Source organism: Vicugna pacos, unplaced genomic scaffold (assembly GCF_048564905.1).
Source record: "Vicugna pacos unplaced genomic scaffold, VicPac4 SAC-SAT, whole genome shotgun sequence".
NCBI classification, from domain to species: domain Eukaryota; kingdom Metazoa; phylum Chordata; class Mammalia; order Artiodactyla; family Camelidae; genus Vicugna; species Vicugna pacos.
The window spans coordinates 50,148,816-50,173,333 of NW_027328721.1; positions in this window are offsets into that span (position 1 = coordinate 50,148,816).

The window sequence follows — 24,518 nt, forward strand, 5'->3', positions numbered from 1 at the left end:
CCAGAACCATTCTCAGTGCGTGGGGGAGCTCGAGAGGCAACTCCACGCAAGTCTCTATAGTCACAGGTGTTCCCTGTTTTGTGGAAGTCCGAGAAATATATTCCCTGAACTTGGGGTGGCAGCCCCTGACCCTGGGCATTCCAGCGCAGATCCCTAGCATTCCCTGGCAGCCAGAAATTAGGAAAACCCTCCGGGGAGACGAGCTTAGGCATTCCGTTAGAACCCATGCGCTGCCGAACGTTGGTGGAACCTCCCCACGCTCAGGATTCCGGAAACATTCTCAGTGCGTGGGGGAGCTCGAGAGGCATCTCCACGCAACTCTCTTCATTCTGAGGTGTTCCTTGTTAGGGGGAATTCCGAGAAATACATTCCCAGAACTTGGGGTGGCAGCCCCTGTCTCTGGACATTCCAGCGCATATCCCTGTCATTCCCTGGCAGCCAGAAATTAGGAAATCCCTCAGGGCAGACGAGCTTAGGCATTTCGTTAGAACCCACGCGCTGCCGACCGTTGGTGGAACCTCCCCACGCTCAGGATTCCGGAACCATTGTCAGTGCGTGGGGAACTCGAGAGACAACTCCATGCAGCTCTCTTCAATCACAGGTGTTCCCTGTTCGGGGAAGCCCGAGAAATACCTTCCCTTACCTTGGGGAGGCAGCCTCTGTCACTGTGATATCCTGCAAACCCCCCTAGCATTCCCTGGCACAGAGACATTAGGAAAATACTCAGGGTAGACGAGCTTACGCTTTCCGTTAGAACCCACGCACTACCGACCGTTGGTGGAACCTCCCCACGCTCAGGATTCCGGAACCATTGTCAGTGCGTGGGGGAGCTCGAGAGACAACTCCACGCATCTCTCTTCAGTCACAGGTGTTCCCTGTTCGTGGAAGTACCAGAAAAAACTTCCCTGTCCTTGGGGAGGCAGCCTCTGACACTGGGATATCCTGCAAATCCCCCTAGCACTCCCTGGCACAGAGACATTAGGAAAACCCTCAGGGAGACGAGCTTAGGCATTCCGTTTGAACCCACGCACTCCCGACCGTTGGTGGAACCTCCCCACGCTCAGGATTCCGGAACCATTGTCAGTGCGTGGGGGAGCTCGAGAGACAACTCCACGCAGCTCTCTGCAGTCACAGGTGTTTCCTGTTTAGGGAAGTCCGGGAAATAATTTCCCTGAACTTGGGGAGGCAGCCTCTGACACTGGGATATCCTGCAGTCACCCCTAGCATTCCCTGGCACAGAGACATTAGGAAAACCCTCAGGTGAAACGAGCTTAGGCATTCCGTTAGACCCCACGCGCTGCCGACCGTTGGTGGAACCTCCCCACGCTCAGGATTTCGGAACCATTGTCAGTGCGTGGGGGAGCTCGAGAGACAACTCCAGGCAGCTCTCTTCAGTCACAGGTGTTCCCTGTTAGGGGAAGCCCGAGAAATACCATGCCTGACCTTGGGGAGGCAGCCTCTGACACTGGGATATCCTGCAATCACCCGTAGCATTCCCTGGCACAGAGACATTAGGGAAACCCTCAGGGGAGACGAGCTTATGCATTCCGTTAGAACCCAAGCGCTACCGACCGTTAGTAAACCTCCCCACGCTCAGGATTCCGGAACCATTCTCAGTGCGTGGGGTGCTCGAGAGACAACTTCACTCAGCTCTGTTCAGTCACAGGTTTTCATTGTTAGGGGGAAGTCCGAGAAATACATTCCCTGAACATGGGGTGGCAGTCCCTGACCCTGGGAATAACAGTGCAGATCCCTAGCTTTCCCTGGCAGCCAGAAATTAGGAAAATCCTCAGGGGAGACGAGCTTATGCATTCCGTAAGAACACACACGCTGCCGACCGTTGGTGGAACCTCCCCACGCTCAGGATTCCGGAACCATTCTCAGTGCGTGGGGGAGCTTGAAAGGCAACTCCACGAAGCTCTCTTCATTAAAAGGAGTTCCCTGTTAGGGGGATCCGACATATAAATTCCCTGGCCTTGGGGATGCAGCTTCTGTCACTGGGATTTCCTGAAAACCCCCTACCATTCCCTGGCATAGAGATATTAGGAAAATACTCAGGGGAGACGAGCTTAGGCATTCCGTTAAAACCCGTTAAAACCCAGGCGCTGCCGACAGTTGGTGAAACCTCCCCACGCTAAGGATTCCGGAACCATCCTCATTGCGTGGGGGAGCTCGAGAGGCAACTCCACGCAGCTCTCTTCAGTAACAGGTGTTCCCTGTTAGGGGGAAGTCCGAGAAATACATTCCCTGAACTTCTGGTGCCTGCCCCTGACCCTGGGCATTCCAGCGCAGATCCCTAGCATTTCCTGGCAGCCAGAACTTAGAAAAACCCTCAGGGGAGTCGGTCTTAGGCAATCCGATAGAACCCACGCGCTGCCGACATTTGGTGGAACCTCCCCACTCTCAGGATTCCGGAAAAATTCTCAGGGCGTGGGGGATCTCGAGAGGAAACTCCACGCAGCTCTCTTCAGTCACAGGTGTTCCCGGTACGGGGAAGTCTTTGAAATAACTTCCCTGGCCTTGTGGAGGCAACCTCTTTCACTGGGATTTTCTGAAACACCCCTAGAATTCCCTGGCAGAGAGATATTAGGAAAATCCTCAGGTGAGACTAGCTTCGGCATTCCGTTAGAGCCCACGCGCTGCCGACCGTTGGTGTAGCCTCCACACGCTCAAGATTCCGGAACCATTCTCAGTGCGTGGGGGAGCTCGAGAGGCAACTCCACGCAGCTCTCTTCAGTCACAGGTGTTCCCTGTCCGGGGAAGTCTGAGAAATACCTTCCCTGGCCTTGGGAAGGCAACCTCTGTCAGTGGGATTTCCTGAAAATCCCCTAGCATTCCCTGGCAGAGAGATATTAGGAAAATACTCAGGGGAGAATAACTTTGGCATTCGGTTAGAGCTCACGCGCTTCCGACCTTTGGTGGAACCTCCCCACGCTCAGGATTCCGGAACAATTCTCAGTGCGTGGGGGAGCTGGAGAGGTAACTCCACGCAGCTCTCTTCAGTCACAGGTGTTCCCTGATAGGGGGAAGTCCTAGAAATACTTTCCCTGAACTTGGGGTGGCAGCACCTGAACCTGGGCATTCCAGCGCAGATCCCTAGCATTCCCTGGCAGCCAGAAATTAGGAAAACACTCAGGGGAGACGAGCTTAGGCATTCCGTTAGAACCCACGCGCTGCCGACCGTTGGTGGACCTCCCCACGCTCATGATTCTGGAACCATTCTCAGTCGTGGGGGAGCTCGAGAGGCAACTCCACGCAGCTCTCTACACTTACACGTGTTCCCTGTACGGGGAAGTCCGAGAAATACCTTCCCCTGCCTTGGGGAGTCATCCTGAGTCCCTGGGATTTACTGAAAACCCCCTAGCATTCCCTGACACAGAGATTTTAGGAAAACCCTCAGGGGAGACGAGCTTAGGCATTCCGTTAGAACCCACGCGCTGCAGACCGTTGGTGGAACCTCCCCACGCTCAGGATTCCGGAAACATTCTCAGTGCGTGTGGGATCTCGAGAGGCAACTCCACGCAGCTCCCTTCAGTTACACGTGTTCCCTGTACGGGGAAGTCCGAGAAATATCTTCCCATGCATTGGTGAGGCCTCCTGTGTCACTAGGAGTTCATGAAAACCCCCTAGCTTTGCCTGACACAGAAATATTAGGAAAACCCACTGGGGAGACGAGCTTAGGCATTCCGTTAGAACCCACGCGCTGCCGACCGTTGGTCTAACCTCCCCACGCTCAGGATTCCGGTAAAATTCTCAGTGCGTGGGGGAGCTCGAGAGGCAACTCCACGCAGCTCTCTTCAGTCACAGGTGTTCCCTGTTAGGGGGAAGTCCGAGGAATACATTCCCTGGACTTGGGGTGGCAGCCCCTGACCCTGGGCATTCCAGCGCAGATTGCTAGCATACCCTGGCAGCCAGAAATTAGGAAAACCCTCAGAGGAGACGAGCTTAGGCATTCCGTTAGAACCCAACACTGCCGACCGTTCGTGGAACCTCCCCACGCTCAGGATTCCGGAACAATACTCAGTGCGTGGGGGAGCTCGAGAGGCAACTCCACGCAGCTCTCTTCCGTCAGAGTTGTTCCCAGTTCGGGGAAGTCCGAGAAATAACTTCCCTTGCCTTGGTTAGGAAACCTCGGTCACTGGGATTTCCTGAAAACCCCCTAGCTTTCCCTGGCAGAGAGATAATAGGAAAATCCTCAGGGGAGACGAGCTTAGGCATTCCGTTTGAACCCACGCGCTACCGACCGTTGGTGGACCTCCCCACGCTCAGGATTCCGGAACGATGCTCAGTGCGTGGGGGAGCTCGAGGGGCCACTCCACGCAGCTCTCTTAAGCCACAGGTGTTCCCGGTTAGGGGGAAGTCCGAGAAATACCTTCACTGAACTTGGTGTCGCATCCCCTGACCCTGGGCTTTCCAGCGCAGATCCCTAGCATTCCCTGGCAGCCAGAAATTAGGAAAACCCTCAGGGGAGACGAGCTTAGGCATTCCGCTAGAACCCACGCCCTGCCGACCGTTGGTGAAACGTCCCCACGCTCAGGATTCCGGAATCTTTCTCAGTGCGTGGGGGAGCTCGAGAGGCAACTCCACTAATCTCCCTTCAGTCACAGGTGTTCCCTGTTCGGGGAAGTCTGAGAAATACATTCCCTGGCCTTGGGGAGGCAGCCTCTGTCACTGTGATTTCCTGAAACCCCCCTAGAATTCCCTGGCAGAGAGATATTAGAAAAATCCACAGGGAAGACGATCTTAGGCTTTCCGTTAGAACCCAAGTGCTGCCGAACGTTGGTGGACCTCCACACGCTCAGGATTCTGGAACGATTCTCACTGGGTGGGGGAGCTCGAGAGGCAACTCCACGCATCTCCCTTCAGTTACACGTGTTACCTGTACGGGGAAGTCCGAGAAATATCTTCCCATGCATTGGTGAGGCATCATGTGTCACTAGGATTTCCTGAAAACCCCCTAGCATTGCCTGACACAGAAATATTAGGAAAACCCTCCGAGGTGACGAGATTAGGCATTACGTAAGAACCCACGCGCTGCCGACCGTTGGTCTAACCTCCCCACGCTCAGGATTCCGGTAGAATTCTCAGTGCGTGGGGGAGCTCGAGAGGCAACTCCACGCAGCTCTCTTCAGTCACAGGTGTTCCCTGTTAGGGGGAAGTCCGAGAAATACATTCCCTGGACTTGGGGTGGCAACCCCTGACCCTGGGCATTCCAGCGCAGATTCCTAGCATTCCCTGGCAACCAGAAATTAGGAAAACCCTCAGAGGAGACGAGCTTAGGCATTCCGTTAGAACCCAACACTGCCGATCGTTCGTGGAACCTCCCCACGCTCAGGATTCCAGAACCATTCTCAGTGCGTGGGGGATCTCGAGAGGCAACTCCACGCAAGTCTCTATAGTCACAGGTGTTCCCTGTTTTGGGGAAGTCCGAGAAATATATTCCCCGAAATTGGGGTGGCAGCCCCTGACCCTGGGCATTCCAGCGCAGATCCCTGGCATTCCCTGGCAGTCAGAAATTAGGAAAATCCTCAGGGGAGACGAGCTTTGGCATTCCGTTAGAACCCACGCGCTGCCGACCGTTGGTGGAACCTCCCCATGCTAAGGATTCCGGAACAATTCTCAGAGGGTGGGGGAGCTCGAGATGAAAATCCACGCAGCTCTCCTCAGTCACAGGTGTTCCCTGTTCGGGGAAGTCCGAGAAATAACTTCCCTGGCCTTGGGGAGGCAAACTCGGTCACAGTGATTTCCTGAAAATCTTCTAGCTTTCACTGGCAGAGAGATATTAGGAAAATCCTCAGGGGAGACGAGCTTAGGCATTCCGTTAGAACCCACGCGCTGCCGACCGTTGGTGGACCTCCCCACGCTCATGATTCTGGAACCATTCTCAGTGCGTGGGGGAGCTCGAGAGGCAACTCCACGCAGCTCTCTACACTTACACGTGTTCCCTGTACGGGGAAGTCCGAGAAATACCTTCCCCTGCCTTGGGGAGTCATCCTGAGTCCCTGGGATTTACTGAAAACCCCCTAGCATTCCCTGACACAGAGATTTTAGGAAAACCCTCAGGGGAGACGAGCTTAGGCATTCCGTTAGAACCCACGCGCTGCCGACCGTTGGTGGAACCTCCCCACGCTCAGGATTCCGGAAACATTCTCAGTGCGTGTGGGATCTCGAGAGGCAACTCCACGCAGCTCCCTTCAGTTACACGTGTTCCCTGTACGGGGAAGTCCGAGAAATATCTTCCCATGCATTGGTGAGGCCTCCTGTGTCACTAGGAGTTCATGAAAACCCCCTAGCTTTGCCTGACACAGAAATATTAGGAAAACCCACTGGGGAGACGAGCTTAGGCATTCCGTTAGAACCCACGCGCTGCCGACCGTTGGTCTAACCTCCCCACGCTCAGGATTCCGGTAAAATTCTCAGTGCGTGGGGGAGCTCGAGAGGCAACTCCACGCAGCTCTCTTCAGTCACAGGTGTTCCCTGTTAGGGGGAAGTCCGAGGAATACATTCCCTGGACTTGGGGTGGCAGCCCCTGACCCTGGGCATTCCAGCGCAGATTGCTAGCATACCCTGGCAGCCAGAAATTAGGAAAACCCTCAGAGGAGACGAGCTTAGGCATTCCGTTAGAAAACAACACTGCCGACCGTTCGTGGAACCTCCCCACGCTCAGGATTCCGGAACAATACTCAGTGCGTGGGGGAGCTCGAGAGGCAACTCCACGCAGCTCTCTTCCGTCAGAGTTGTTCCCAGTTCGGGGAAGTCCGAGAAATAACTTCCCTTGCCTTGGTTAGGAAACCTCGGTCACTGGGATTTCCTGAAAACCCCCTAGCTTTCCCTGGCAGAGAGATAATAGGAAAATCCTCAGGGGAGACGAGCTTAGGCATTCCGTTTGAACCCACGCGCTACCGACCGTTGGTGGACCTCCCCACGCTCAGGATTCCGGAACGATGCTCAGTGCGTGGGGGAGCTCGAGGGGCCACTCCACGCAGCTCTCTTAAGTCACAGGTGTTCCCTGTTAGGGGGAATTCCGAGAAATACATTCCCTTAACGTGGGGTGGCAGCCCCTAACCCTGGGCATTCCAGTGCAGAGCCCTAGCATTCCCTGGCAGCCAGAAATTAGGAAAACCCTCAGGGGAGACGAGCTTATGCATTCCGTTAGAACCCACGCGCTGGCGACCGTTGGTGGAACCTCCCCACGCTCAGGATTTCAGAACCATTCTCAGTGCGTGGGGGAGCTCGAGAGGCAACTCCACGCAAGTCTCTATAGTCACAGGTGTTCCCTGTTTTGTGGAAGTCCGAGAAATATATTTCCTGAACTTGGGGTGGCAGCCCTTGAGCCTGGGCATTCCAGCGCAGATCCCTAGCATTCCCTGGCAGCCAGAAATTAGGAAAACCCTCAGGGGAGACGAGCTTAGGCATTCCGTTAGAACCCATGTGCTGCCGAACGTTGGTGGAACCTCCCCACGCTCAGGATTCCGGAAACATTCTCAGTGCGTGGGGGAGCTCGAGAGACAACTCCAGGCAGCTCTCTTCAGTCACAGGTGTTCCCTGTTAGGGGAACCCCGAGAAATACCATGCCTGACCTTGGGGAGGCAGCCTCTGACACTGGGATATCCTGCAATCACCCGTAGCATTCCCTGGCACAGAGACATTAGGGAAACCCTCAGGGGAGACGAGCTTATGCATTCCGTTAGAACCCAAGCGCTACCGACCGTTAGTAAACCTCCCCACGCTCAGGATTCCGGAACCATTCTCAGTGCGTGGGGTGCACGAGAGACAACTTCACTCAGCTCTGTTCAGTCACAGTTTTTCATTGTTAGGGGGAAGTCCGAGAAATACATTCCCTGAACATGGGGTGGCAGTCCCTGACCCTGGGAATAACAGTGCAGATCCCTAGCTTTCCCTGGCAGCCAGAAATTAGGAAAATCCTCAGGGGAGACGAGCTTATGCATTCCGTAAGAACACACACGCTGCCGACCGTTGGTGGAACCTCCCCACGCTCAGGATTCCGGAACCATTCTCAGTGCGTGGGGGAGCTCGAAAGGCAACTCCACGAAGCTCTCTTCATTAAAAGGAGTTCCCTGTTAGGGGGATCCGACATATAAATTCCCTGGCCTTGGGGATGCAGCTTCTGTCACTTGGATTTCCTGAAAATCCCCTACCATTCCCTGGCATAGAGATATTAGGAAAATACTCAGGGGAGACGAGCTTAGGCATTCCGTTAAAACCCGTTAAAACCCAGGCGCTGCCGACAGTTGGTGGAACCTCCCCACGCTCAGGATTCTGGAACCATTCTCAGTGCGTGGGGGAGCTCGAGAGGCAACTCCACGCAGCTCTCTTCACTTACACGTGTTCCCTGTACGGGGAAGTCCGAGAAATTCCTTCCCCTGCCTTGGGGAGGCATCCTGTGTCCCTGGGATTTCCTGAAAACCCCCTAGCAGTCCCTGACACAGAGATATTAGGAAAATACTCAGGGTAGACGAGCTTAGGCATTCCGTTAGAACCCACGCGCTGCCGACCGTTGGTGGAATATCCCCACGCTCAGGATTCCGGAACCATTCTCAGTGCGTGTGGCAGCTCGAGAGGCAACTCCACGCAGTTCTCTTCAGTCAAATGTGTTCCCTGTTTGGGGAAGTCCGAGAAATACCTTCCCTGGCCTTAGTGAGGCAACCTCTGTCACTGGGATTTTATGAAAATCCCCTAGCATTCCCTGGCAGAGAGATATTAGGAAAATCCTCAGGGGAGACGAGTTTATGCATTCCGTTAGAACACAAGCGCTGCCGACCGTTGGTGTACCTCCCCACGCTCAGGATTCCGGAACCATTCACAGTGCGTGGGGGAGCTCGAGAGGCAAATCCACGCAGCTCTCTTCAGTCACAGGTGTTCCCGGTTAGGGGGAAGTCCGAGAAATACCTTCACTGAACTTGGTGTCGCATCCCCTGACCCTGGGCTTTCCAGCGCAGATCCCTAGCATTCCCTGGCAGCCAGAAATTAGGAAAACCCTCAGGGGAGACGAGCTTAGGCATTCCGCTAGAACCCACGCCCTGCCGACCGTTGGTGAAACGTCCCCACGCTCAGGATTCCGGAATCTTTCTCAGTGCGTGGGGGAGCTCGAGAGGCAACTCCACTAATCTCCCTTCAGTCACAGGTGTTCCCTGTTCGGGGAAGTCTGAGAAATACATTCCCTGGCCTTGGGGAGGCAGCCTCTGTCACTGTGATTTCCTGAAACCCCCCTAGTATTCCCTGGCAGAGAGATATTAGAAAAATCCACAGGGAAGACGATCTTAGGCTTTCCGTTAGAACCCAAGTGCTGCCGAACGTTGGTGGACCTCCACACGCTCAGGATTCTGGAACGATTCTCACTGGGTGGGGGAGCTCGAGAGGCAACTCCACGCATCTCCCTTCAGTTACACGTGTTACCTGTACGGGGAAGTCCGAGAAATATCTTCCCATGCATTGGTGAGGCATCATGTGTCACTAGGATTTCCTGAAAACCCCCTAGCATTGCCTGACACAGAAATATTAGGAAAACCCTCCGAGGTGACGAGATTAGGCATTACGTAAGAACCCACGCGCTGCCGACCGTTGGTCTAACCTCCCCACGCTCAGGATTCCGGTACAATTCTCAGTGCGTGGGGGAGCTCGAGAGGCAACTCCACGCAGCTCTCTTCAGTCACAGGTGTTCCCTGTTAGGGGGAAGTCCGAGAAATACATTCCCTGGACTTGGGGTGGCAACCCCTGACCCTGGGCATTCCAGCGCAGATTCCTAGCATTCCCTGGCAACCAGAAATTAGGAAAACCCTCAGAGGAGACGAGCTTAGGCATTCCGTTAGAACCCAACACTGCCGATCGTTCGTGGAACCTCCCCACGCTCAGTATTCCAGAACCATTCTCAGTGCGTGGGGGATCTCGAGAGGCAACTCCACGCAAGTCTCTATAGTCACAGGTGTTCCCTGGTTTGGGGAAGTCCGAGAAATATATTCCCCGAAATTGGGGTGGCAGCCCCTGACCCTGGGCATTCCAGCGCAGATCCCTGGCATTCCCTGGCAGTCAGAAATTAGGAAAATCCTCAGGGGAGACGAGCTTTGGCATTCCGTTAGAACCCACGCGCTGCCGACTGTTGGTGGAACCTCCCCATGCTAAGGATTCCGGAACAATTCTCAGAGGGTGGGGGAGCTCGAGATGAAAATCCACGCAGCTCTCCTCAGTCACAGGTGTTCCCTGTTCGGGGAAGTCCGAGAAATAACTTCCCTGGCCTTGGGGAGGCAAACTCGGTCACAGTGATTTCCTGAAAATCTTCTAGCTTTCACTGGCAGAGAGATATTAGGAAAATCCTCAGGGGAGACGAGCTTAGGCATTCCGTTAGAACCCACGCGCTGCCGACCGTTGGTGGACCTCCCCACGCTCATGATTCTGGAACCATTCTCAGTGCGTGGGGGAGCTCGAGAGGCAACTCCACGCAGCTCTCTACACTTACACGTGTTCCCTGTACGGGGAAGTCCGAGAAATACCTTCCCCTGCCTTGGGGAGTCATCCTGAGTCCCTGGGATTTACTGAAAATCCCCTAGCATTCCCTGACACAGAGATTTTAGGAAAACCCTCAGGGGAGACGAGCTTAGGCATTCCGTTAGAACCCACGCGCTGCCGACCGTTGGTGGAACCTCCCCACGCTCAGGATTCCGGAAACATTCTCAGTGCGTGTGGGAGCTCGAGAGGCAACTCCACGCAGCTCCCTTCAGTTACACGTGTTCCCTGTACGGGGAAGTCCGAGAAATATCTTCCCATGCATTGGTGAGGCCTCCTGTGTCACTAGGAGTTCATGAAAACCCCCTAGCTTTGCCTGACACAGAAATATTAGGAAAACCCACTGTGGAGACGAGATTAGGCATTCCGTTAGAACCCACGCGCTGCCGACCGTTGGTCTAACCTCCCCACGCTCAGGATTCCGGTAAAATTCTCAGTGCGTGGGGGAGCTCGAGAGGCAACTCCACGCAGCTCTCTTCAGTCACAGGTGTTCCCTGTTAGGGGGAAGTCCGAGGAATAAATTCCCTGGACTTGGGGTGGCAGCCCCTGACCCTGGGCATTCCAGCGCAGATTGCTAGCATACCCTGGCAGCCAGAAATTAGGAAAACCCTCAGAGGAGACGAGCTTAGGCATTCCGTTAGAAAACAACACTGCCGACCGTTCGTGGAACCTCCCCACGCTCAGGATTCCGGAACAATACTCAGTGCGTGGGGGAGCTCGAGAGGCAACTCCACGCAGCTCTCTTCCGTCAGAGTTGTTCCCAGTTCGGGGAAGTCCGAGAAATAACTTCCCTTGCCTTGGTTAGGAAACCTCGGTCACTGGGATTTCCTGAAAACCCCCTAGCTTTCCCTGGCAGAGAGATAATAGGAAAATCCTCAGGGGAGACGAGCTTAGGCATTCCGTTTGAACCCACGCGCTACCGACCGTTGGTGGACCTCCCCACGCTCAGGATTCCGGAACGATGCTCAGTGCGTGGGGGAGCTCGAGGGGCCACTCCACGCAGCTCTCTTAAGTCACAGGTGTTCCCTGTTAGGGGGAATTCCGAGAAATACATTCCCTTAACGTGGGGTGGCAGCCCCTAACCCTGGGCATTCCAGTGCAGAGCCCTAGCATTCCCTGGCAGCCAGAAATTAGGAAAACCCTCAGGGGAGACGAGCTTATGCATTCCGTTAGAACCCACGCGCTGGCGACCGTTGGTGGAACCTCCCCACGCTCAGGATTCCAGAACCATTCTCAGTGGGTGGGGGAGCTCGAGAGGCAACTCCACGCAAGTCTCTATAGTCACAGGTGTTCCCTGTTTTGTGGAAGTCCGAGAAATATATTCCCTGAACTTGGGGTGGCAGCCCCTGACCCTGGGCATTCCAGCGCAGATCCCTAGCATTCCCTGGCAGCCAGAAATTAGGAAAACCCTCCGGGGAGACGAGCTTAGGCATTCCGTTAGAACCCATGCGCTGCCGAACGTTGGTGGAACCTCCCCACGCTCAGGATTCCGGAAACATTCTCAGTGCGTGGGGGAGCTCGAGAGGCATCTCCACGCAACTCTCTTCATTCTGAGGTGTTCCTTGTTAGGGGGAATTCCGAGAAATACATTCCCAGAACTTGGGGTGGCAGCCCCTGTCTCTGGACATTCCAGCGCATATCCCTGTCATTCCCTGGCAGCCAGAAATTAGGAAATCCCTCAGGGCAGACGAGCTTAGGCATTTCGTTAGAACCCACGCGCTGCCGACCGTTGGTGGAACCTCCCCACGCTCAGGATTCCGGAACCATTGTCAGTGCGTGGGGAACTCGAGAGACAACTCCATGCAGCTCTCTTCAATCACAGGTGTTCCCTGTTCGGGGAAGCCCGAGAAATACCTTCCCTTACCTTGGGGAGGCAGCCTCTGTCACTGTGATATCCTGCAAACCCCCCTAGCATTCCCTGGCACAGAGACATTAGGAAAATACTCAGGGTAGACGAGCTTACGCTTTCCGTTAGAACCCACGCACTACCGACCGTTGGTGGAACCTCCCCACGCTCAGGATTCCGGAACCATTGTCAGTGCGTGGGGGAGCTCGAGAGACAACTCCACGCATCTCTCTTCAGTCACAGGTGTTCCCTGTTCGTGGAAGTACCAGAAAAAACTTCCCTGTCCTTGGGGAGGCAGCCTCTGACACTGGGATATCCTGCAAATCCCCCTAGCACTCCCTGGCACAGAGACATTAGGAAAACCCTCAGGGAGACGAGCTTAGGCATTCCGTTTGAACCCACGCACTCCCGACCGTTGGTGGAACCTCCCCACGCTCAGGATTCCGGAACCATTGTCAGTGCGTGGGGGAGCTCGAGAGACAACTCCACGCAGCTCTCTGCAGTCACAGGTGTTTCCTGTTTAGGGAAGTCCGGGAAATAATTTCCCTGAACTTGGGGAGGCAGCCTCTGACACTGGGATATCCTGCAGTCACCCCTAGCATTCCCTGGCACAGAGACATTAGGAAAACCCTCAGGTGAAACGAGCTTAGGCATTCCGTTAGACCCCACGCGCTGCCGACCGTTGGTGGAACCTCCCCACGCTCAGGATTTCGGAACCATTGTCAGTGCGTGGGGGAGCTCGAGAGACAACTCCAGGCAGCTCTCTTCAGTCACAGGTGTTCCGTGTTAGGGGAAGCCCGAGAAATACCATGCCTGACCTTGGGGAGGCAGCCTCTGACACTGGGATATCCTGCAATCACCCGTAGCATTCCCTGGCACAGAGACATTAGGGAAACCCTCAGGGGAGACGAGCTTATGCATTCCGTTAGAACCCAAGCGCTACCGACCGTTAGTAAACCTCCCCACGCTCAGGATTCCGGAACCATTCTCAGTGCGTGGGGTGCTCGAGAGACAACTTCACTCAGCTCTGTTCAGTCACAGGTTTTCATTGTTAGGGGGAAGTCCGAGAAATACATTCCCTGAACATGGGGTGGCAGTCCCTGACCCTGGGAATAACAGTGCAGATCCCTAGCTTTCCCTGGCAGCCAGAAATTAGGAAAATCCTCAGGGGAGACGAGCTTATGCATTCCGTAAGAACACACACGCTGCCGACCGTTGGTGGAACCTCCCCACGCTCAGGATTCCGGAACCATTCTCAGTGCGTGGGGGAGCTTGAAAGGCAACTCCACGAAGCTCTCTTCATTAAAAGGAGTTCCCTGTTAGGGGGATCCGACATATAAATTCCCTGGCCTTGGGGATGCAGCTTCTGTCACTGGGATTTCCTGAAAACCCCCTACCATTCCCTGGCATAGAGATATTAGGAAAATACTCAGGGGAGACGAGCTTAGGCATTCCGTTAAAACCCGTTAAAACCCAGGCGCTGCCGACAGTTGGTGAAACCTCCCCACGCTAAGGATTCCGGAACCATCCTCATTGCGTGGGGGAGCTCGAGAGGCAACTCCACGCAGCTCTCTTCAGTAACAGGTGTTCCCTGTTAGGGGGAAGTCCGAGAAATACATTCCCTGAACTTCTGGTGCCTGCCCCTGACCCTGGGCATTCCAGCGCAGATCCCTAGCATTTCCTGGCAGCCAGAACTTAGAAAAACCCTCAGGGGAGTCGGTCTTAGGCAATCCGATAGAACCCACGCGCTGCCGACATTTGGTGGAACCTCCCCACTCTCAGGATTCCGGAAAAATTCTCAGGGCGTGGGGGATCTCGAGAGGAAACTCCACGCAGCTCTCTTCAGTCACAGGTGTTCCCGGTACGGGGAAGTCTTTGAAATAACTTCCCTGGCCTTGTGGAGGCAACCTCTTTCACTGGGATTTTCTGAAACACCCCTAGAATTCCCTGGCAGAGAGATATTAGGAAAATCCTCAGGTGAGACTAGCTTCGGCATTCCGTTAGAGCCCACGCGCTGCCGACCGTTGGTGTAGCCTCCACACGCTCAAGATTCCGGAACCATTCTCAGTGCGTGGGGGAGCTCGAGAGGCAACTCCACGCAGCTCTCTTCAGTCACAGGTGTTCCCTGTCCGGGGAAGTCTGAGAAATACCTTCCCTGGCCTTGGGAAGGCAACCTCTGTCAGTGGGATTTCCTGAAAATCCCCTAGCATTCCCTGGCAGAGAGATATTAGGAAAATACTCAGGGGAGAAAAACTTTGGCATTCGGTTAGAGCTCACGCGCTTCCGACCTTTGGTGGAACCTCCCCACGCTCAGGATTCCGGAACAATTCTCAGTGCGTGGGGGAGCTGGAGAGGTAACTCCACGCAGCTCTCTTCAGTCACAGGTGTTCCCTGATAGGGGGAAGTCCTAGAAATACTTTCCCTGAACTTGGGGTGGCAGCACCTGAACCTGGGCATTCCAGCGCAGATCCCTAGCATTCCCTGGCAGCCAGAAATTAGGAAAACACTCAGGGGAGACGAGCTTAGGCATTCCGTTAGAACCCACGCGCTGCCGACCGTTGGTGGAACCTCCGCACGCTCAGGATTCCGGTACCTTTCTCAGTGCGTGGGGGATTTCGAGAGGCAAATCCACGCAGCTCTCTTCAGTCACAGGTGTTCCCTGTTAGGGGTAAGTCCGAGAAATATATTCCCTGAACTTGGGGTGGCAGACTCTGGCCCTGGGCATTCCAGCGTAGAAACCTAGCATTCCCTGGCAGCCAGAAATTAGGAAAACCATCAGGGGATATGAGCTTCGGCATTCCGTTAGAACCCAAATTCTGCCGACCGTTGGTGGAACCTCCCCAAAACAGGATTCTGGAACCATTCTCAGTGCGTGGGGGAGCTCGAGAGGCAACTCCACGCAGCTCTCTTCAGTCAAAGGTGTTCCATGTTCTGGGAAGTCTGAGAAATAACTTCCCTGGCCTTGGGAAAGCAACCTCTGTCAGTGGGATTTCCTGAAAACCACCTAGCATTCCCTGGCAGAGAGATATTAGGAAAATACTCAGGGGAGAATAGCTTTGGCATTCCGTTAGAGCCCACGCGCTTCCGATCTTTGGTGGAAACTCCCCACGCTCAGGATTCCGCAACAATTCTCAGTGCGTGGTGGAGGTCGAGAGGCAATTCCACGCAGCTCTCTTCAGTCACAGGTGTTCCCTGTTACGGGGAAGTCCTAGAAATACATTCCCTGAACTTGGGGTGTGAGCCCCTGACCCTGGGCATTCCAGCGAGATCCCTAGCATTCCCTGGCAGCCAGAAATTAGGAAAACCCTCAGGGGATGCGAGCTTAATCATTCCGTTAGAACCTACGCGCTGCCAACCGTTGGTGGAACATCCCCAATTTCAGGATTCCGGAACCATTCTCAGTGCGTGGGGGAGCTCGAGAGGCAACTCCACGCAGCTCTCTTCAGTCACAGGTGTTCCCTGTTAGGGGGAAGTCCGAGAAATACATTCCCTGAACTTGGGGTGGCAGCCCGTGACCCTGGGCATTCCAGCGCAGATCCCTAGCATTCCCTGGCAGCCAGAAATAAGGAAAAACCTCAGAGGAGACGAGCTTAGGCATTCCGTTAGAACTCAAGTTCTGCCGACCGTTGGTGGAACCTCCCCAAATCAGGATTCCGGAACCATTCTCAGTGCGTGGGGGAGCTCGAGATGCAACTCCACGCAGCTCTCTTCAGTCACAGGTGTTCCCTGTTAGGGGGAAGTCCGAGAAATACATTCCCTGAACTTGGGGTGGCAGCACCTGACCCTGGGCATTGCAGCGCAGATCCCTAGCATTTCCTGGCAGCCAGAAATTAGGAAAACCCCCAGGGGAGACTAGCTTAGGCATTCCGTTAGAACCAACGCGCTGCCGACCGTTGGTGAAACCTCATCACGCTCAGGATTCCAGAAACTTTCTCAGTGCGTGGGGGATCTCGAGAGGCAACTCCACGCAGCTCTCTTCAGTCACAGGTGTTCCCTGTTCCAGGAAGACCGGGAAATACCTTCCCTGACCTTGGGCAGGCAGCCTCGGTCTCTGGGATATCCTGCAATCACCCCTACAATTCCCTGGCCCAGAGACATTAGGAAAACCCTCAGGGGATACGAGCTTAGGCATTCGGTTAGAACCCACGCGCTGCCGACCGTTGGTGGATCCTCCCCACGCTCAGGATTCCGAATCAATTGTCAGTGCATGGGGGAACTCGAGAGACAACTCCACGAAGCTCTCTTCTGTCACAGGTGTTCCCTGTTCCAGGAAGTCCGGGAAATACCTTCCCTGAACTTGGGGATGCAGCCTCGGTCACTGGGATATCATGCAATCACCCCTAGCATTCCCTGGCACAGAGATATTAGGAAAACCCTCAGGGGAGACGAGCTTAGGCATTCCGTTAGAACCCACGCGCTGCCGACCGTTGGTGGAACCTCCCCACGCTCAGGATTCCGGAACCATTGTCAGTGCGTGGGGGAGCTCGAGAGACAACTCCACGCAGCTCTCTTCAGTCACAGGTGTTCCCTGTTTAGGGAAGTCCGGGAAATAATTTCCCTGAACTTGGGGAGGCAGCCTCGGTCACTGGGATATCCTGCAATCACCCCTAGCATTCCCTGGCACAAAGACATTAGGAAAACCGTCAGGGGAGACGAGCTTAGGCATTCCGTTAGAACCCACGCGCTGCCGACCGTTGGTGGAACCTCCCCACGCTCAGGATTCCGGAACAATTGTCAGTGCGTGGGGGAGCTCGAGAGACAACTCCACGAAGCTCTCTTCAGTCACAGGTGTTCCCTGTTCCAGGAAGTCCGAGAAATATCTTCCCTGACCTTGGGGAGGCAGCCTCGGTCACGTGGATATCCTGCAATCAACCCTAGCATTCCCTGGCACATAGATATTAGGAAAACACTCAGGGGAGACGAGTTTAGGCATTCCGTTAGAACCGACGCGCTGCCGACCGTTGATGGAACCTCCCCAAGCTCAGTATTCCGGAACCATTGTCAGTGCGTGGGGGAGCTCGAGAGATAACTCCACGCAGCTCTCTTCAGTCACAGGTGTTCCCTGTTTGGGGAAGTCCGAGAAATACTTTCCCTGAACTTGGGGAGGCAGCCTCGGTCACTGGGATATCCTGCAATCTCCCCGACCATTCCCTGGCACAGAGACATTAGAAAAACCCTCAGATGAGACGAGCTTAGGCTTTCCGTTAGAACCCACGCGCTGCAGACCGTTGGTGGAACCTCCCCACGCTCAGGATACCGGAACCATTGTCAGTGCGTGGGGGAGCTCGAGAGACAACTCCACGCAGCTCTCTTCAGTCACAGGTGTTCCCTGTTCCAGGAAGTCCAATAAATATCTTCCCTGACCTTGGGGAGGCAGCCTCGGTCACTGGGATATCCTGCAATCACCCCTAGCATTCCCTGGCACGGAGACATTAGGAAAACACTCAGGGGAGACGAGCTTAGGCATTCCGTTAGAACCCACGCGCTGCCGACCGGTGGTGGAACCTAGCCACGCCCAGGATTCCGGAACAATTTTCAGTGCGTGGGGGAGCTCGAGAGACAACTCCACGCAGCTCTCTTCAGTCACAGGTGTTCCCTGTTCCAGGAAGTCCGAGAAATATCTTCCCTGAACATGGGGAGGCAGCCTCGGTCACTGGGATATTCTGCAATCACCCCTAGCATTCTCTGGCACAGAGATATTAGGAAAACCCTGATTGGAGACGAGCTAAGGCATTCCGTTAAAACCCACGCGCTGCCGACCGTTGGTGGAACCTCCCCACGCTCAGGATTCCGGAACCATTGTCAGTGCGTGGGGGAGCTCGAGAGACAACTCCACGCAGCTCTCTTCAGTCACAGTTGTTCCCTGTTCCAGGAAGTCCGAGAAATATCTTCCCTGAACTTGGGGAGTCAGCCTCGGTCATTGGGATATCCAGCAAACACCCGTAGCATTCCCTGGCACAGAGATATAAGGAAAACCCTCAGGGGAAACGAGCTCAGGCATTCGGTTAGAACCCACGCGCTGCCGACCGTTGGTGGAACCTCCCCACGCTCAGGATTCCGGAACCATTGTCAGTGCGTGGGGGAGCTCGAGGGACAACTCCACGCAGCTCTCTTCATTCACAGGTGTTCCCTGTTCCAGGAAGTCCGGGAAATACCTTCCCTGACGTTGGGGAGGCAGCCTCGGTCACTGGGATATCCTGCAATCACCCCTAGCATTCCCTGGCACATAGATATTAGGAAAACACTCAGGGGAGACAAGTTTACGCATTCCGTTAGACCCGACGCGCTGCCGACCGTTGGTGGAACCTCCCCACGCTCAGGATTCCGTAACCATTGTCAGTGCGTAGGGAGATCGAGAGACAACTCCACGCAGCTCTCTTCAGTCACATGTGTTCCCTGTTCCAGGAAGTCCGAGAAATATCTTCCCTGACTTTGGGGATGCAGCCTCGCTCACTGGGATATCCTGCAGTCACCCCTAGCATTCCCTGGCACAGAGACATTAGGAAAACCCTCAGGAGAGACGAGTTAGGCATTCCGTTATAACCAACGCGCTGCCGACCGTTGGTGGAATCTCCCCACGCTCAGGAATCCGGAACCATTGTCAGTGCGTGGGGGAGCTCGAGAGACAACTCCACGCAGCTCTCTTCAGTCACAGGTGTTCCCCGTTCCAGAAAGTCCGGGAAATAACTTCCCTGATTTTGGGGAGGTAGCCTCGGTCACTGGGATATCCTGCAATCACCCCTAGCATTCCCTGGCACAGAGACATTAGGAAACCCCTCATTGGAGGCGAGCTTAGGCATTCCGTAAGAACCCAAGCGCTGCCGACCGTCGGTGGAACCTCCCCACGCTCAGGATTCCGGAACCATTGTCAGTGCGTGGGGGAGCTCGAGAGACAACTCCACGCAGCTCTCTTCAGTCACAGGTGTTCCCTGTACGGGGAAGTCCGAGAAATAAATTCCATGACCTTGGGGAGGCATCTTCTATCACTGGGATTTCCTGCAAACCCCCCTATCATTCCCTGGCACAAAGAAATTAGGAAAACCCTCAGGGGAGACCAGCTCAGGCATTCCGTTGGAACCCAAGTGTGGTCGACCGTTGGTGGAACCTCCCTACGCTCACGGTTCCGGAAACATTGTCAGTGCGTGGGGGAGCTCGAGAGACAGCTCCACGCAGCTCTCTTCAGTCACAGGTGTTCCCTGTCTGGGGAAGTCCGAGAAATAACTTCCCTGACCTTGGGGAGGCAGCCTCTGTCACTGGGATTTCCTGCAAACCCACCTAGCATTCCCTAGCACAGAGACATTAGGAAAAGCCTCAGGGGAGACCAGCTCAGGCATTCCGTTGGAACCAACGCGCTGCCGACCGTTGGTGGAACCTCCCCACGCTCAGTGTTCTGGAACCATTGTCAGTGCGTGGGGGATATCGAGAGACAGCTCCACGCAGCTCTCTTCAGTCACAGGTGTTCCCTGTCCGGGGAAGTCCGAGAAATAACTTCCCTGAACTTGGGGAGGCAGCCTCTGTCACTGGGATTTCCTGCAAACCCCCCTAGAATTCCCTGGCACAGAGACATTAGGAAAACCCTCAGGGGAGATCAGCTCAGGCATTCCGTTGGAACCCACGCGCTGCCGACCGTTGGTGGCACCTCCCCACGCTCAGGGTTCCGGAAATATTGTCAGTGCGTGGGGGAGCTCGAGAGACAGCTCCACGCAGCTCTCTTCAGTCACACGTGTTCTCTGTCCGGTGAAGTCCGAGAAATACATTCCCTGACCTTGGGGAGGCAGCATCGGTCACTGGGATTCCTGCAAACCCCCCTAGCATTCCCTGGCAGGGAGACATTAGGAAAACCCTCAGGGGAGACCAGCTCAGGCATTCCGTTGGAACCCACGCGCTGCCGACCGTTGGTGGAACCTCCCCACGCTCAGGGTTCCGGAAAAATTGTCAGTGCGTGGGGAACTCGAGAGACAGCTTCACGCAGCTCTCTTCTTTCACACGTGTTCCCTGTACGGGGAAGTCCGAGAAATACCTTCCCTGACCTTGGGGAAGCAGCCTCTGTCACTGGGATTTCCTGCAAACCCCCCTAGCATACCCTGGCACAGAGATATTAGGAAAAGCCTCAGGGGAGACCAGCTCAGGCATTCCGTTGGAACCCAAGCGCTGCCGACCGTTGGTGGAACCTCCCCACGCTCAGGGTTCCGGAACAATTGTCAGTGAGTGGGGGAGCTCGAAAGACAGCTCCACGCAGCTCTCTTAAGTCACAGGTGTTCCCTGTTTGTGGAAGTCCGAGAAATACTTTCCCTGAACTTGGGGAGGCAGCCTCGGTCACTGGGATATCCTGCAGTCACCCCTACCATTCCCTGGCACAGAGACATTAGGAAAACCCTCAGGGGAGACGAGCTTAGGCATTCCGTTAGAACCCATGCGCTGCCGACCGTTGGTGGAACCACCCCAAGCTCAGGATTCCGGAAACATTGTCAGTGCGTGGGGGAGCTCAAGAGACAACTCCACGCAGCTCTCTTCAGTCACAGGTGTTCCCTGTTTGTGGAAGTCCGAGAAATACTTTCCTTGAACTTGGGGAGGTAGCCTCGGTCACTGGGATATCCTGCAATCACCCCTAGCATTCCCTGGCACAGAGACATTAGGAAAAAACTCAGGGGAGACGAGATTAGGCATTCCGTTAGAACCCACGCGCTGCCGACCGTTGGTGGAATCTCCCCACGCTCAGGATTCCGGAAGCATTGTCAGTGCGTGGGGGAGCTCGAGAGACAACTCCACGCAGCTCTCTTCAGTCACAGGTGTTCCCTGTTCCAGGAAGTCCGGGAAACACATTCCCTAAACTTGTGGAGTCAACCTCGGTCACTGGGATATCCTGCAATCACCCCTAGCATTCCCTGGCACAGAGACATTAGGAAAACCCTCAGGGGAGGCGAGTTAGGCATTCCGTTAGGACCCACGCGCTGCCGACATTTGGTGGAACCTCCCCACGCTCAGGAATCCGGAACAATTTTCATTGCGATGGGGAGCTCGAGAGACAACTCCACGCAGCTCTCTTCAGTCACAGGTGTTCCCTGTTCCAGGAAGTCCGAGAAATATCTTCCCTGACCTTGGGGAGGCAGCCTCTGTCACTAGGATTTCCTGCAAACCCCCCTAGCATTCCCTGGCACAGAGACATGAGGAAAAGCCTCAGGGGAGACCAGCTCAGGAATTCCGTTGGAACCCACGCGCTGCCGACCGAGGGTGGAACCTCCCCACCCTCAGGTTTCCGGAACCATTGTCAGTGCTTGGGGGAGCTCGAGAAACAGCTCCACGAAGCTCTCTTCAGTCACAAGTGTTCCCTGTCCGGGGAAGTCCGAGAAATATCTTCCCTGACCTTGGGGAGGCAGCCTCTGTCACTAGGATTTTCTGCAAACCCCCCTAGCATTCCCTGGCACAGAGACATGAGGAAAAGCCTCAGGGGAGACCAGCTCAGGAATTCCGTTGGAACCCACGCGCTGCCGACCGAGGGTGGAACCTCCCCACCCTCAGGTTTCCGGAACCATTGTCAGTGCGTGGGGGAGCTGGAGAGACAGTTCCACGAAGCTCTCTTCAGTCACAGGTGTTCCCTGTCCGGGGAAGTCCGAGAAATACAATCCCTGATCTTGGGGAGGAAGCCTCTGTCACTGGGATTTCCTGCAAAACCCCCCTTGCATTCCCTGGCACAGAGACATTAGGAAAACCCTCAGGGGAGGCCAGCCCTAGCATTCCGTTGGAACCCACGCGCTGCCGACCGTTGGTGGATCCTCCCCACCCTCAGGGTTCCTGAACCATTTTCAGTGCGTGGGGGAGCTCGAGAGACAGCTCCACGCAGCTCTCTTCAGTCACAGGTGTTCCCTGTACGGGGAAGTCCGAGAAAAAAATTCCATGACCTTGGGGAGGCATCTTCTGTCACTGGGATTTCCTGCAAACCCCCCTATCATTCCCTGGCACAAAGAAATTAGGAAAACCCTCAGGGGAGACCAGCTCAGGCATTCCGTTGGAACCCAAGTGTGGTCGACCGTTGGTGGAACCTCCCTACGCTCACGGTTCCGGAACCATTGTCAGTGCGAGGGGGAGCTCGAGAGACAGCTCCACGCAGCTCTCTTCAGTCACAGGTGTTCCCTGTCTGGGGAAGTCCGAGAAATAACTTCCCTGACCTAGGGGAGGCAGCCTCTGTCACTGGGATTTCCTGCAAACCCACCTAGCATTCCCTAGCAGAGAGACATTAGGAAAAGCCTCAGGGGAGACCAGCTCAGGCATTCCGTTGGAACCAACGCACTGCCGACCGTTGGTGGAACCTCCCCACGCTCAGTGTTCTGGAACCATTGTCAGTGCGTGGGGGATATCGAGAGACAGCTCCACGCAGCTCTCTTCAGTCACAGGTGTTCCCTGTCCGGGGAAGTCCGAGAAATACTTTCCCTGACGTTGGGGAGGCAGCCTCTGTCACTGGGAATTCCGGCAAACACCCCTAGCATTCCCTGTCACAGAGACATTAGGAAAAGCCTCAGGGGAGACCAGCTCAGGCATTCCGTTGGAACTCACACGCTGCTGACCGATGGTGGAACCTCCACACGCTCAGTGTTCCGGAACCATTGTCAGTGCGTGGGGGAGCTGGAGAGACAGCTCCACGCAGCTCTATTCAGTCACAGGTGTTCCCTGTCCTGGGAAGTCCGAGAAATAACTTCCCTGAACTTGGGGAGGCAGCCTCTGTCACTGGGATTTCCTGCAAACCACCCTAGCATTCCCTGTCACAGAGACATTAGGAAAACACTCAGGGGAGACCAGCTCAGGCATTCCTTTGAACCCACGCGCTGCCGACCGTTGGTGGAACCTCCCCACGCTCAGGGTTCCGGAACCATTGTCAGTGCGTGGGGGAGCTCGAGAGACATCTCCACGAAGCTGTCTTCAGTCACAGGTGTTCCCTGTCCGGGGAAGTCCGAGAAATTCCTTCCCTGACTTGGGGAGGCAGCCTCTGTCACTGGGATTTCCTGCAAAACCCCCTAGCATTCCCTGGCACAGAGACATTAGGAAAACACTCAGGGGAGACCAGCTCAGGCATTCCGTTGGAACCCACGCGCTGACGACCGTTGGTGGTACCTCCCCACGCTCAGGGTTCCGGAAACATTGTCAGTGCGTGGGGGAGCTCGAGAGAAAGCTCCACGCAGCTCTCTTCAGTCACAGGTGTTCCCTGTCCGGGGAAGTCCGAGAAATAACTTTCCTGACCTTGGGGAGAGAGCCTCTGTCACTGTGAATTCCTGCAAATCCCCCTCGCATTCCCTGTCAAAGAGATATTAGGAAAACCCTCAGGGGAGTCCAGCTCAGGCATTCCGTTGGAACCCAAGCGCTGACGACCTTTGGTGTAACCTCCCCACGCTCAGTGTTCCGGAACCATTGTCAGTGCGTGGGGGAGCTCGAGGGACAGCTCCACGCAGCTCTCTTCAGTGACAGGTGTTCCCTGTCCGGGGAAGTCCGAGAAATACCTTCCCTTACCTTGGGGAGGCAGCCTCTGTCACTGGGATTTCCTGCAAACCCCCCTAGCATTCCCTGGCACAGAGATATTAGCAAAACCCGCAGGGGAGACCAGCTCAGGCATTCCGTTGGAACCAACGCGCTGCCGACCGTTGGTGGAACCTCCCCACGCTCAGGGTTCCGGAACCATTGTCAGTGCGTGGGGGAGCTCGAAAGACAGCTCCACGCAGCTCTCTTCAGTCACAGGTATTCCCTGTACGGGGAAGTCCGAGAAATACCTTCCCTGACCTTGGGGGGGAAGCCTCTGTCACTGGGATTTCCTGCAAACCCCCCTAGCATTCACTGGCACAGAGACATTAGGAAAACCCTCAGGGGAGACCAGCTCAGGCATTCCGTTGGAACCCACGCGCTGCCGACGATTGGTGGAACCTCCCTACGCTCAGGGTTCCGGAAACATTGTCAGTGCGTGGGGGAGCTCGAGAGACAACTCCACGCAGCTCTCTTCAGTCACAGGTGTTCCCTGTTCGGGGAAGTCCGAGAAATACCGTCCCTGACCTTGGGGTGGCAGCCTCTGTCACTGGGATATCCTGCAAAGCCCCCAAGCATTCCCTGGCACAGAGACATTAGGAAAATCCTCAGGGGAGACGAGCTTAGGCTTTCCGTTAGAACCCAC